Source organism: Spermophilus citellus (assembly GCF_964194105.1).
Source record: "Spermophilus citellus genome assembly, chromosome: 5".
NCBI classification, from domain to species: domain Eukaryota; kingdom Metazoa; phylum Chordata; class Mammalia; order Rodentia; family Sciuridae; genus Spermophilus; species Spermophilus citellus.
This window is the reverse complement of record NC_138186.1, coordinates 50,500,530-50,512,558: the sequence shown is the minus strand read 5'-3', so window position 1 is coordinate 50,512,558 and position 12,029 is coordinate 50,500,530. Positions and strand designations below refer to the sequence as shown.

Sequence of the window (12,029 nt, the reverse complement as noted above, 5' to 3'; positions counted from 1 at the left end):
GGCAGCTGCCATTGTTTAAGACCCCTCGGGAGGCTCCAGGATGATGGAGACACTGACAAATTCAAATGGGTGCCCCTAAAAATTCTGATCAGAGGAGCAGAGAAAATTAACATCCTGTTTTGGTGAGAAAAAGAAAGGGTGACTAGGCACACACCTGTAATCCCAGCAGTTCAGGAGGCTGAGGCAGGAGGATCTCAAGTTCAAAGCCAGCCTCAGCAAAAAGGGAGGCGCTAAGCAACTCAGTGAGACCCTGTCTCTAAATAAAATACAAAATAGGGCTGGGGATGTGGCTCAGCGGTCAAGTGCCCCTGAGTTCAATCCTGCCCCTCCCCACCTGCAAAAAAAAAAAAAAAAAAAAAGAAAGAAAGGGGAAAGGAAGGAAGGAAGGAAGGAAGGAAGGAAGGAAGGAAGGAAGGAAGGAAGGAAGGGAGGGAGAGTGGAAATTGGTGTTGGCTTCCTGGAGGATGCAGAGAAGGAAGAAGGAGCCATGCTGAGATGCCTACAAGCACTTACGCAATCATGCACACCTGAAACCACGTGCTCATAGGCCAGGTGTAAGCAACACAAGTGTTCTCCTTCCCTCGTGTGTGCACAGATGTGTACCTGCAGATTCACACACTGGCCAGGCCTGGGCTTTGTATGTAGCTCAAATAAGATCTACTCAGCACAAAGGTAGGGGAGCCTGCACCGCCCGCCGCATTTTGGTCCACAGGCAGCTGTATCTCCTGTCGAAAGTCCCTGAGCCCCCTGCCTGGGCTGCACCTGGACACCTGGCCCCTGCCACGGTCCAGCTTCCTGATGTATCTCGCTGAGGGACACTCACAGGGCTGCTCCTCAGGGCTGCCTTCAGCACAGAGGTCCTACAGGCTGGGGATGAGTCTCCAGGGCTGCGGGCCACCCCAGCCTTGGAGAAAGGCTCTCCCGGTATCCTGGGCAGCTGCTGGCTGCCTCCCCCTTCTTGGCTCAAGGTGTCTGTGGCAGGTCAGGTTCCTGAGGAGCGGCCTCAGAGATGGAGATGTACGTGCAGGTGTCTGGGAAGAGCTCCTGGGCGCAGCACCTGGGGGGAGTGGAGGAGGCCGGGCTGGGCACAGGGAGGCGCTGCAGCCATAAGGCACAGCACAGGCCTGCGCCACCCCACAGGGAGCTTTGGAGGGGATGGCCCCGCAGGGTGTCCCTCACAGGGAAAGGGGACTGTCCTCTATGCTGGTGCATCTACCAGTTGCTGGCTTCCGGCTGCCCCTGAAGAGGTGGCAACCTTCAAGGAGGAAGTGCTTTTCAGCCACAAGCAGTCACAGGGAAGAGGGGCTCAGGGTGGAGCTGAGACCCATCAACACCTGCCCCCGCTGGACAATGGGCACTGAAGTCCTGACAGGAAGTAAGTGGACAGTATCTCGGGTCCACTATGGTCTCCAGAGGAGGAGGTGCCCCACACCCTTCCTACTGCAGGTCTCACTTGAGGCCCTCCTGCTGCAGTTGATGCTCTTCTCTTGAGTTTCTCAGGGCCTGCTCCCATGCCCATGTCTTCCACATCATCCCATCTCCTTGTATTAGACTTCACAGCTCCAGGTCCCGGCCTTGGAGGGAACGAGGGTCTCTCTGGCACCCTCTGTCCTCTTTCCAGGGCCTGGACTCCTCCCTGAATGCAGGGAGCTGAGTCATCCAAAGAAGGGGTTGGGACAACCCCAGGCCTGTGCTCAGTGACTCAGATCAGCTGGGCAAGGGCTGAGGCCACCGATCCACTCTGAGCTGACTGAGACACTGGGGAGGCTTGCGACTGTTATTCATCAGGCTCTGTGGGTGGGAGGTGGCTTTCCACCCCCCTGTACCTCTGTCCTCTGTTGACACGGCCACCATCTTGGTCCACTTCACTGAGTCCTGAACAGGAGCCCAGGGCCTCCTTCTCCTCCCAGGAAGGTGAGAGAAGGAGCTGCTCCCTAGGCCGGACAGCCTTTCATCCTTCCTAAGATGTCCGCATCTTAATGACCTTGGGATGGGGATCTGCCTGACAGCCAGTGCGTACCTTGGTTTAATCAGCAGCCCTTTCCCCTTGGTGGTACCTAAAATAATGGATCCTTTTCAAATCAATGCTTTCTTGGATTTGATGAGATGGATGCTTTGCCTCCGCCTGGGAGGTGACGCGGTCCTCTCTTCCTGGGGAGGGAGGGACCGAGGCCCAGCTACTCCCCGTGTGTCCTGCTCAGGTTTTCACTGTGCAGCTCCCGCATCTGGCCACTCCCGAGCTTCCCGCAGGCACATGAAGAACAGAACCATGTTCTGGAGCCAAATCAAAAATTATTTTTGGAGCCTCGGGGCAGAGGTTCACCTCCAGTGCCCTGCAGTCCTCACCTGCTGGAAGTCACCACTTCCTGAACCTAAAGAAAAGCGCCCGGAAGCTGGTGCAGGGCCCAGCTGGAGGGCGGGGGTGCAGACCCTGGAGAGGAGGGCTGGGTCTGTGGCTCCAGACGCAGCCTCTTCAAATGTTGCTGGGCAAGGCACTGTCCCCAGGGGAGGGAGTTGGCCCTGTGAGGTGGCCACATGTAAGAAGCCTGGGAATTCAGAGAGAATTCAGAGAAGAAGAGGCCAGGGTGAGGGCGGCAGGCAGAGCTGGGGCGCATGCTGGACCTTGCCCGGCCGCAGTGGGGATACCCCTCAGCCAGACTCCCTGGGACAGCTTCCCTGCCCTGTCATACTCTGCTTCCAGGGCTCTCATCACTCCCTGGAGGCTTTGGTGGACACTAGATGGCCATCTAGACAGACTCTTCAGGGAGGAGGACATTGATGTTGGAGCTTCTTTCAACAAGCAGCAGGGACAGGAGGAAGCTACTCCAGGCTCAGGGGCAGGTGTGAGCAGGTGACCCCAGAGGGGAGCAGCAGTTGCTGGGGACGCTGAGAACCTCTGGGAAGCAGAGCCTGCGAGCTCGCTGCGCCAGGCACTGCACTCCCCACCCACCCACCTGAGTGGGATGCCCACAGCTCGGGCAGCGAGCAGGGCAGCTTGCAGGGCAGGTCAGTGGTGCCCTGGCCTGCGGACTGCTCTCTGCATCACTGTGCTCCACAGATATATGCTGGGCATCCGCTGCAGGTCAGGCGCTGGGCTAGGGGCCGGGGACTCAGCTGTGAAGCCAAACTCCCTCCTGTTAAGGATTTTGCCTTCTAGTTCAGGAGAGATATATTAAGGTAAGCAGAATTATCACTTCTTGGCCTTTTAGCTAGAACCAATTATAAAATGACAGTGGTACCAAGTGCCATAGAGAAAATTACAACAGAATAGAGGGGCAAGAGAGGGATAGGAATACTGCTTTATGTAGAAACTACAGGAAAATCCTTCTGGGGAGATTTGGCCAGATCTTAAGGAAATGAAGGAGTGGGCCAGGAGGGAATCTACAGGAAGTAGATTCCAGGCTAAGCAAGAAATAGGTACAAAGACACTGGGGCAGGAATGAACTTGGGATGGTCAAGGACTAACAAGAACTAGAGTAAAGGGAGCCCGTGAGAGAGGAGAGGGGAGGGGAGGACTGAGAGGTAAGCACATCAGATCCCGTGGGGCTTCCTGGGTCATGGAAAAGACTTGAGCTCTGAAAGGAAGGGGAACTACAAAGGACTGAGCAGAAGGGGAGATGTAACTTTGGTCTTTGCAGGAGAACAGGCAGTCGGGGCAAGGGGCAGGAGGAAGGACACCTGTTAGGAAGCTGTGAGAATCTTCCAGCAAGAGATGCTGGTGGATCTGGGGCAATGGTGCATTCCTATAATCCCAATGGCTCAGGAGGCTGAGGCTGGAGGATTGCAAGTTCAAAGCCAGCCTCAGCAATTTAGTGAGGCACTTAGCAACTCAGTGAGACCCTGTCTCAAAATAAACAAAAAAGGCTGGAGATGTGGCTCAGTGGTTAAGTGCCCCTGGGTTTAATCCTGGTACAAAAAAAAAAAAAAAAAAACAGAAGAAGAAGAAAAAAGAAAGAGGAGAGAGATGCGGCAGTAGGAGTGCGTGGTGTATATTTAGAAGGCGGAGCTGACAAGATTTGCTGACAGACTGGCTTTGGGATGTGTTCCAGGATCTGTTGCTACATAACAAACCGCCCCCAGGCCTCGGTGGCTTAAAATGACCACAGTCATTTGTTTTGCTCCTGAATCTGCAGATTCAGGCAGGGCTGGGGACAGGGGGTTCTCTCTGCTCCCCGGGGCATCAGTGGTGGCCTCAGTGTGGCACTTCCAGGCCAGGTCACCCACACAACCGGCGGGTGGGTGCTGCTGGTGCTGGAAGCTTATCCTGGCCAGGGTCCGAGGCCTCCGCCCCTCTTCACGTGGGCCTCTCAGGGCACTCCTTGGGCTTTTTGTGACATAGCAAATGGCTTCCAGGAGCAAGTGTCCCAGGAAACCCGGTGCAGGGGGAGGTGCAGGGGAAGTGGCGAGGCTTCCTCTGATCAGCCTCAGAATTCTCAGGACGTCCCACCCACGGCCTTGTACTGCTCAAGAGAGTCACTGAGGCCATCAGACCCCAGGGGAGGGGGTTAGACTCCATCATCTTATGTGACCATCATCAATCTGCCACGGGGTGAGAGAGAGGAGGCTGCCGAGGGGACCCCGGGATGTCCCACTGGCACGTCCCAGAGGTGATGCCAGCTACAGCCAGAGGCAGCTGCACAAGCTCGCCCGGGCCCTTTCCCTCCACCTGCTTCCTCAGGTCCAATAACAGGCCTGTGTTAGAAGACAGCTGCTCCTTCAGCCCTGGTGAATGAGCCACAGGGTGGAGCAGCCTCCCTGTGGGCCCCAGGAGACCCGTCTCCTCCCAGAAGCTGCTCCCAAGCTCCATGAGGAGGCCCAAGGCAGCTGGGCTTGGGAAGCACAGCAGAGAGGGTCCTGGCCCTCTGCCCTGCCCCTCATGGCCTGCCTCTGGCTCTAGGCTGGGTTAGCATGTGCCCCTCCCTGCCACAGCGGGCTGGCACCAGGCCTGAGCTCCCCATGGTAACCTAACTCAGGAAAGAGGTGGCCAGGCCCAGCCTACTAATGGCACGGTATGGTTTCCGGGCATCTCTAAGCCTGTATTTATCAGGGCATAATCAAGCATCAGGAGCCCAGAGCCGGTCAGCCCGTCCGCAGGCCTTCCCTGCTGCAGAAACGGGGAAGGGAAGGAATCACCGACGGTGTCTGTGAGCACACAGCTCTGGCCACCCTGCACACACGCCTGGAACATCTGAAGGTCATCTAGTCCCCCTCCTGGAGGTAACACTGACAGAATGTGGTCTGTCCCCATTCAAAGAAAATCCTCCGGCACAAACCCTCAGGTGCTCATGAATCTCCCAAGAGATCATGAAATACCAAATCTGATCCAAAGGTCTGTGTTGGGACCAAGGTTCTGCCTTCCAACCAACGGGTGCCCAGAGCAAGTGTTGGGTCTGGCCAGCCCTGAGCTTCTCGGGGAGACTCTAGGGGACTGTAATGCAGACAACCTGGCTAGAGGAACAAGGATCAACCCCGAACATCACAGTGGCCATGAATCACAGCCATGGCACTTTGAGCACCTAGACTGTCAGCGCTAAGAGCCAGGCTGTGGAGCCACACTGCTCAGGGCCATGAGGTCTGGGCCCTTGGGTGAGGAAGTTCCTTCATCTCTCTGGGTCTCTGCTCATCTGCAAAATGGGAAGAGGCCTGAAAAGTGCAAGAGAGAAGGAGGGCTTGGGGGGAGGGGGAGGGGAGAGGAGGGGGAGGGGAAAGAGGGGAGGGGGAAGGGGAAAGGGGGAGAGGGAAGGGGGGAGGTGAGAGAGGAGGGGGAGGGGAGAGAGAGGTGTGAGGACGAGGCCAGGGACTGGAGGTCAGGAGGGACAAGGGTATTAGAGCGGGGAGGTGGGTAGGACAGGGTGGGTCCAAAGGAGCCCCAAGCATCTCTGGTCTCATCCTAAGCAGTAAGGCACGAGGGAGAAAAGACGCTCTGGCGCAGCCCTCCTGGGACATGTCCTGCCTTTTCATTTATAGGGAATAAGTAGAAAAATGACGGGGGAGGCGCCGCTACTGTTTTTTTTTTAAGCAATTGCAGCAAAAATGTCACCACTGGGAGCATAAAGCCCATCAGGATGGGTAAGTAATGGCCTGGCTGCCTTCATCAAGCCTAGCCGCCCACAAGCTCTGTTCTGGGGCCGTATTTCACCCCAGGGCCTGCGGCCCAGGCTCGTCTGTAATCCCTAATGAGCTGTAGAGTCGATGTAAAACCCCCACCATGGGCCATCTCAGGCCAGCCGAGACCTTCTGGTGCCAGATCCAAAATTCACAAGGCTTTACACACACACACACACACACACACACACACACACACACACCTCTACAACTCAGCCCCAAGTGGGGAAACCGAGGAGCTGGAAGATTCTCAGCCCATTTCTAGACCACCAGACTGACTCGTTTGTCCTGGTTTTCCTGCCCACTCAGGGGCCTGCAGGGCCTGGTGCTGTCCTTGGACTTGTGTCCATACTGACCCAAGTTGCAGGGATTACAGGAAAGTGCAACCGTGTCCAGCTCATCCCAGGCCTTGAGAAGGTACCTGGCCCATCTTCTGCACAGGTGTGGTGAGTAAGGACTCCGGCCCCGCAGCGTCTGTGGAGCTCGGGCTGTAGTGTGAGCTGAGTAGAAGGGGGAGGCTCCATGCCCCCACCAAGGTGGGCAGCCCTGGACACAGCTCACCTCCCGGTTCCCACTGCCCCTGGCCTGGGGCACCCTCTCCCTCAGGTGCAGTTGTGAGTTAACTCAGCCTCCAAGGGCCATTATAGAGGCCACCTCCTCTAGGAAGTTCCCTTTGAACTTTCCAACCTATGTCTCCCACGTTCCCCGGACTGCCCAAAGCCAGCTCCTAAGGAAATCCCGTCATCGGAAGAGTCACCCAGCGTGCATGGTCGGTCCCCGTCTGTCTCTTTCTCTGAACACACAAGAAGCCCCTTAAATGTCCAGCTGGTGCTCTCTTACTCACACAAGGGACCTTGAAAGTGCCCTCTTCCCGTTTCTCAGGAGGCACCCCACACACCACCACGGCCCTGGGCTCTGAGAGCCTCTGCTTCTCTCTCTGGGGCCCTGTCACTATATATTTTACTTCTGTTTTTTGTTTATAGCCCATTTTTCCTGAGTGGAACGGAAACTCCACCAGGTGGCTGTTCTTCCCCTTTTCTCCACTGCTGTTCCCCCAGCGTCTGGAACAGCGCCAGCCCAGAGTGGGCACTTAATGAATGTTTGTTGCCCTGGTTTTTTACCAAGTGGATGTATGCAGTGGAGCTTGCCCAGCCTCGATCCACAGCACGCAGCTGCTGCCGGGGGTGGCCTAGGCTGCACTGGAGTGCGCAGGGGAGAGGGAGTTCCCTGCCATCCGGGATGTCTCACCTCTTCCCCTGGATTCTTCCCTAAGATTCTCTTTATCCAGGGCTCCACCCTGCGACAGCTCAAGGCACAGACATTTTTAGCTCAGGTACTCTGCTTGGACACAGGGGAGGACATTCAGGGAACAGCCCCTTGCCTTTTCCAGAAGAAAGAAGTACAGTGTCTTGCCCAAGTCAGTCTGTAAGTTAGTGGTAGGCCAGATCCTGCCCTGACGCCTGCCCGCCTGCCCCCCACCCACCCAGGCAGAGGATACCCTTCAGGCCTGAGCAGGGCAGGAGACCAGAATGAGTGGACTTGGAGTTTTGCTCAAGTAGGCAATTCAAGGGTCGAAGGCAGCACCCCAGTCTTGGCTGGGCTGGGGGCACTGGAGGAGGGTCCTGCCCTGGCACTATTACAGATAGAGCTGCTTCTCAAACAGGGGACTCCAGTGGTCCTCACCTGGACCTCCTTAGAGCACCGACTACTGGGCCCCAAGGTGCCAGATTCAGCAGATCAGGGCTGGGACCCAGAATCTGCATTTCTAACTAACACTGGTACTGTCTGGAGAGGAACCCACTTTGAAAACCACTGGCCTAGCTAAAAGCTTCCCAGTGGCCCCCAGGCTCACCCTGGGGAGTCGGACAGGAGGGGAAGAGGGTAGGGACTGCTCCTCCCCATCTTAGGCCCGTCAGGAACTGTTAAATTCTTCGGGGATTATTTTTGTTATAATTTTTAAAGTTTTAAAAGAAAGCAAGCAATTCAATGCACAGTGTGAGTGGCAGTTATTTATTCAACCTAATGCACATTTATTATGTGCCTACTGTGTGCGGCGTAAAGTTTTTAATAACTAAGGTGAGGTCCCCATTGTCTGGACACTTAAAAGTCATGATGGGGAGGAGACAGATAAAATGGCATTTACAGAAAGGAGAAGGAATGACTGCCAGCGGTATTTAGAGGTACAATAGGAACACAGGTGGCAATTCATTCCACCTGAGGAGTCTGGAAGAGCAGGCAGGGGAGGGCAGCATTTCGCCCAGCCTTGAAGGATCCCAGCCAAGAGGAACATGTGAACAGAGCCCAGAGAAAGGCAGGATCTGCATTTTTAAGAAATTGGACCAAAAGCCTCGGGTGCTGTGGCCTTGGGGAGGGGAGTGGGTTGGCAAGCCTGGAGGCAGGCCAGGAAAAGCAGGTGGTGGGCAGGTGGTGAAAGTCCCTGTCTAAGTGACTGTGACTTTGCAAAAGAGCCCTGAAGACCTGAAGCGGAAAGAAGAACCTGGAAGGGCAAATTGGTGGCTCTGCAGGAAGAGAGGGGGGATGGCTGGAGAAGGGAGGCTGGGACCAGGGAGAGGCAGGTGCAGATGTCCCCCGGAGAGGGGCAGCAGGGTAAGGGATGGAGGACAGTGGAGTGGGCAAGGAGAACTGGCTTTATTTGAGAACAGACAGGGAGCAGGAGGGACCCATATGCTCTAGGATGCATGGGCCCTAGCTTGGCCACAGGATGTAGCGCGCGATCCCGTCCTATTTCCCTGCCCACAGGTGATTCCGAAGGCTCCAGAGTGATCCACCTGGGTGGGGCTACTGTGGAGGGGGTTGCTGGGATTTTGTCAGAGACTTGCTCTGGAGCATCCTTGCAAAATACGTAAAATTAAGGGCTCCCCCTTGACCCTCCACCTCCCTGGTCTGGCAGCCTGGCATTCTGAGGAAAGGAGGGCAGAAAGGGCTAGGGCAATCTGGGGGGACTTCCTGGAGGAGAGAGCTGGGCGGGCAGAGGGAGGGAGGGAAGTCATAGCAGGAGCACCGGACCAGGCAGATCCTCAAAGGCCATCTTTCCCTCTCTAGGACTCTCAGGGGAGGAGCCCAGTCAGCAGCCTCCTACCTCTGGACAGCCCCAACCTGTCTGGTCTGGGGCCCTGAAAGTGGCTCTGGCAGGGAGCATGGCCTCCCAGCAGATGAGGAAATGCAACCAGGGAGAGCAGCGACTCAGCTGACAGAGCCAGTTAGTGGCCTTGCAGGACCCTAAATTCAGCCCTCTTCCCTCTGGGGTGGCTGGAGCTGGGAAGACCTCCATGGGGTGAAATCTCCCATGCCATGAGGGACACAGGATGCCTGCTCTAGGGGAAACTGCAGGGCCTGGTGTGCGCTGCTCCCAGCCAGGCGAGGAGGCTGGCCCTGCGGGCAGAGGGTCACTGCCTCAGAGCCTCAGGCCACTGCTCCACCTGGCCTGGGCCTAGGGCTGCTCCAAACTCTTCCTCGCAGTTTCAGCCACAAGCTGCCAGGCCACAAGTGGACAGCGGGAGAAAAGAGGCCCTGCTGGGACCAGGCCAAGTGCTCTGGTCCTCTCCCTGGTAGTGGGGACCATGTGGAAGGACAACAGGGACAAGCAGGGGCTCAGCCCATCGGGTGTCAGATGGATATAATTGTGCTATAGCAGGGTGGGACTCTGCGACTGGAATCTCTCACCTAAGGAGGCCCCAGTCCAGTGACGGCTCCTGCCTGGGTGGCAGGAAGAGATATTGCCATCTCTGCCACCTGCCTCCATGCAGGGCTGCTTCTTGGGGTCAGGCCCCCGCACCTCCTGCACCCTCTTTTTAAAGGCGCCTGGGGAAGTTCTCAGGTGTAGCAGCGGATTCCCTGACTCCCCCGGAAGGCAGATGAGAATACAGGGGAGGGAGGGGACAGCATCTCCCTCCCCCTCCCACTTGGCCTCCTTGAGCCCTGCACTGGGAGAAGCCAGACAAAGAAACAGGAAATTAGAGAAGCTGAGAAAGTTTTGGCACCTGCCCATGGGGAGGGGTTGGTATCAGGGCAGGGACCTGGAAGAGCCAACCTCCTGCTCTAACCTGGGCCTGGAGAATGCTCTTTGTCTGCAGAAGGGGACGCAGCAGGTGGAGTTGGGTTATGAGGTGCAGATGAAGCCACCCCCACCAGACTCCTTGCTCAGCAACCAGGTGTGGCTGGTGCTCAGCGGGGACACCTGCCGCCCATCACCTTCTGAGGGTCTTGACTCACCATGTCCCTTTCCTTCCACCTTCCATCCAGCCCTCAGATGGCCTCCGGATCATCAAACTTTCCCTGCATCTCTCCCCAGCTGGATGCGGTCTGACCTCGTCTCCTACGCCTGCACTGCCACTTTACAAACGTCTAAAGATGCTATTGCGATTAATAAAATGCAAATGCACCCACACCTATCCAGATCCCAGGATCTCTAGTGGATTTTCATCATTGTCACTGAGCTAGGAGGGGGGGAAATGCCTCAGCATTTATGGTGCACCTACTGTATACACTAGACTCTTTACATCCATCATCTGTTTAATGACACCCCAGCCAGGCAGACTGTATCACCCCCATGATTCACATGTAAAGGAGCTCTAGCCAAGCTGAGCCCCAATATTTTTGGAACGTTAATGGCCAAAAATGGGAACAAACTTAGTTGTCAAAGCTGCCAGCCCGTCACTGAACCATGCTGTAGAAAGACAGCTCTTTTGTTCTGAGAAAAATGATTTAGCGGGTTTTTGTGTGTGATAGAACAGCCAAGCCCCTCCTCTGGACTGGAGAGGAGGGGGTCTGCTGAGGAGCACATGATGGCCTCTGCAGGACTCTGGGTCACAGGGCCATGGCCAAAGGCACTCTCATTAAAGGTACAGGCTGTCAGCCGCCTAGAGAGAGAGAGCTTGGGGACCGCCACAGAGGCACTGGTCCTTCAGGTCCCTTAATACGGGATAAGCTTGCCTAAACCCCAGAGCCTGGTCTTAGCCAGATGTTGTGAATTAAGGGAATTAGGCCAGTGTCCCAGTGAGGAGGGAGGATAGCCCCAGGGGGAGGCAGAGCCCAGGAGCAGCAATTAACCAGAGCAAGGTGGTGGCCGAGTTGCCACCAGGGGCTTGGGAGATGTGCAAGAATTCCTTGGGGATTCCCAGGTTGGGAGGAGAACCTGGAAACGACTAGACTTTCCACAAATGGTAGGCAATCAAAGAAGCCCAGTTCTCGGGCTGCAGAAGCCGGAGGCATCTGGGTTCCTACAGGTGAGGAAACCCAGGCCAGTTCTGTGACCCAAGGCTCCCCTGAAGCCCTGCTCCCCAGCAGGAACACAGTGCAGCTCCCGGCCTCTGCCCTCCTGGGAGCGGCTTCCCCTCCACCTGGGCCATCCTCCTGCCCAATCTCCTTGGTCACCATCCCCTTGTCCCGTAGTCGAGGCTCCTCCACTGAGTTCTCTGACATGCACATGTGCCCTCTGGGCGGTGCTGCCTGGCTGTTTACTCGAAGCCTGTCCAGGCAATAATTAGGACCCCTCTTTCCATATTAAGCAGCTGCTGTCGTGGTGCTTCACGCTCTCCTGATCACATTTCTCCTCCTCTTTATCCGGGAGGCAGACTTCTGACAAATCCACAGCTCCCCATTCCTGCAGAACAGGCAGGAAGATGTCACAGAGATGAGGCTGCGGTTGGTGAGGGGTCGGGTGGCTTTCTTAGAATATGAACAAGGAGCAGGGTGTGGTGGCACAGGCCTGTGATCCCAGCAACTCAGGAGGCTGAGGCAGGAGGATCAAAGGTTCAAAGCCAGCCTCAGCGACTTAACGAGACCCTGAGCAATTTAGCAAGATCCCGTCTCAAAATTTAAAAAAAAAAAAAAAAACGGGGAGGGGGTGAGCTCAGTGGTCAAGCACCCCTGGGTTCAATCCCTGGTACAAAAAAAAAAAGAAT

The 12,029-nt window shown here is 56.1% G+C and overlaps 1 long non-coding RNA gene across 1 annotated transcript; it reads left to right on the top strand.

Annotated features, from left to right (window-relative positions):
* The first annotated feature begins 3,072 nt into the window (after positions 1–3,072).
* Positions 3,073–10,504, top strand: LOC308649955. Its single transcript, XR_014022197.1, has 5 exons — positions 3,073–3,177; positions 5,048–5,217; positions 5,968–6,069; positions 6,415–6,551; positions 10,369–10,504. It is a non-coding gene; the product is annotated as an uncharacterized lncRNA (long non-coding RNA).
* The last annotated feature ends 1,525 nt before the right edge of the window (positions 10,505–12,029 follow it).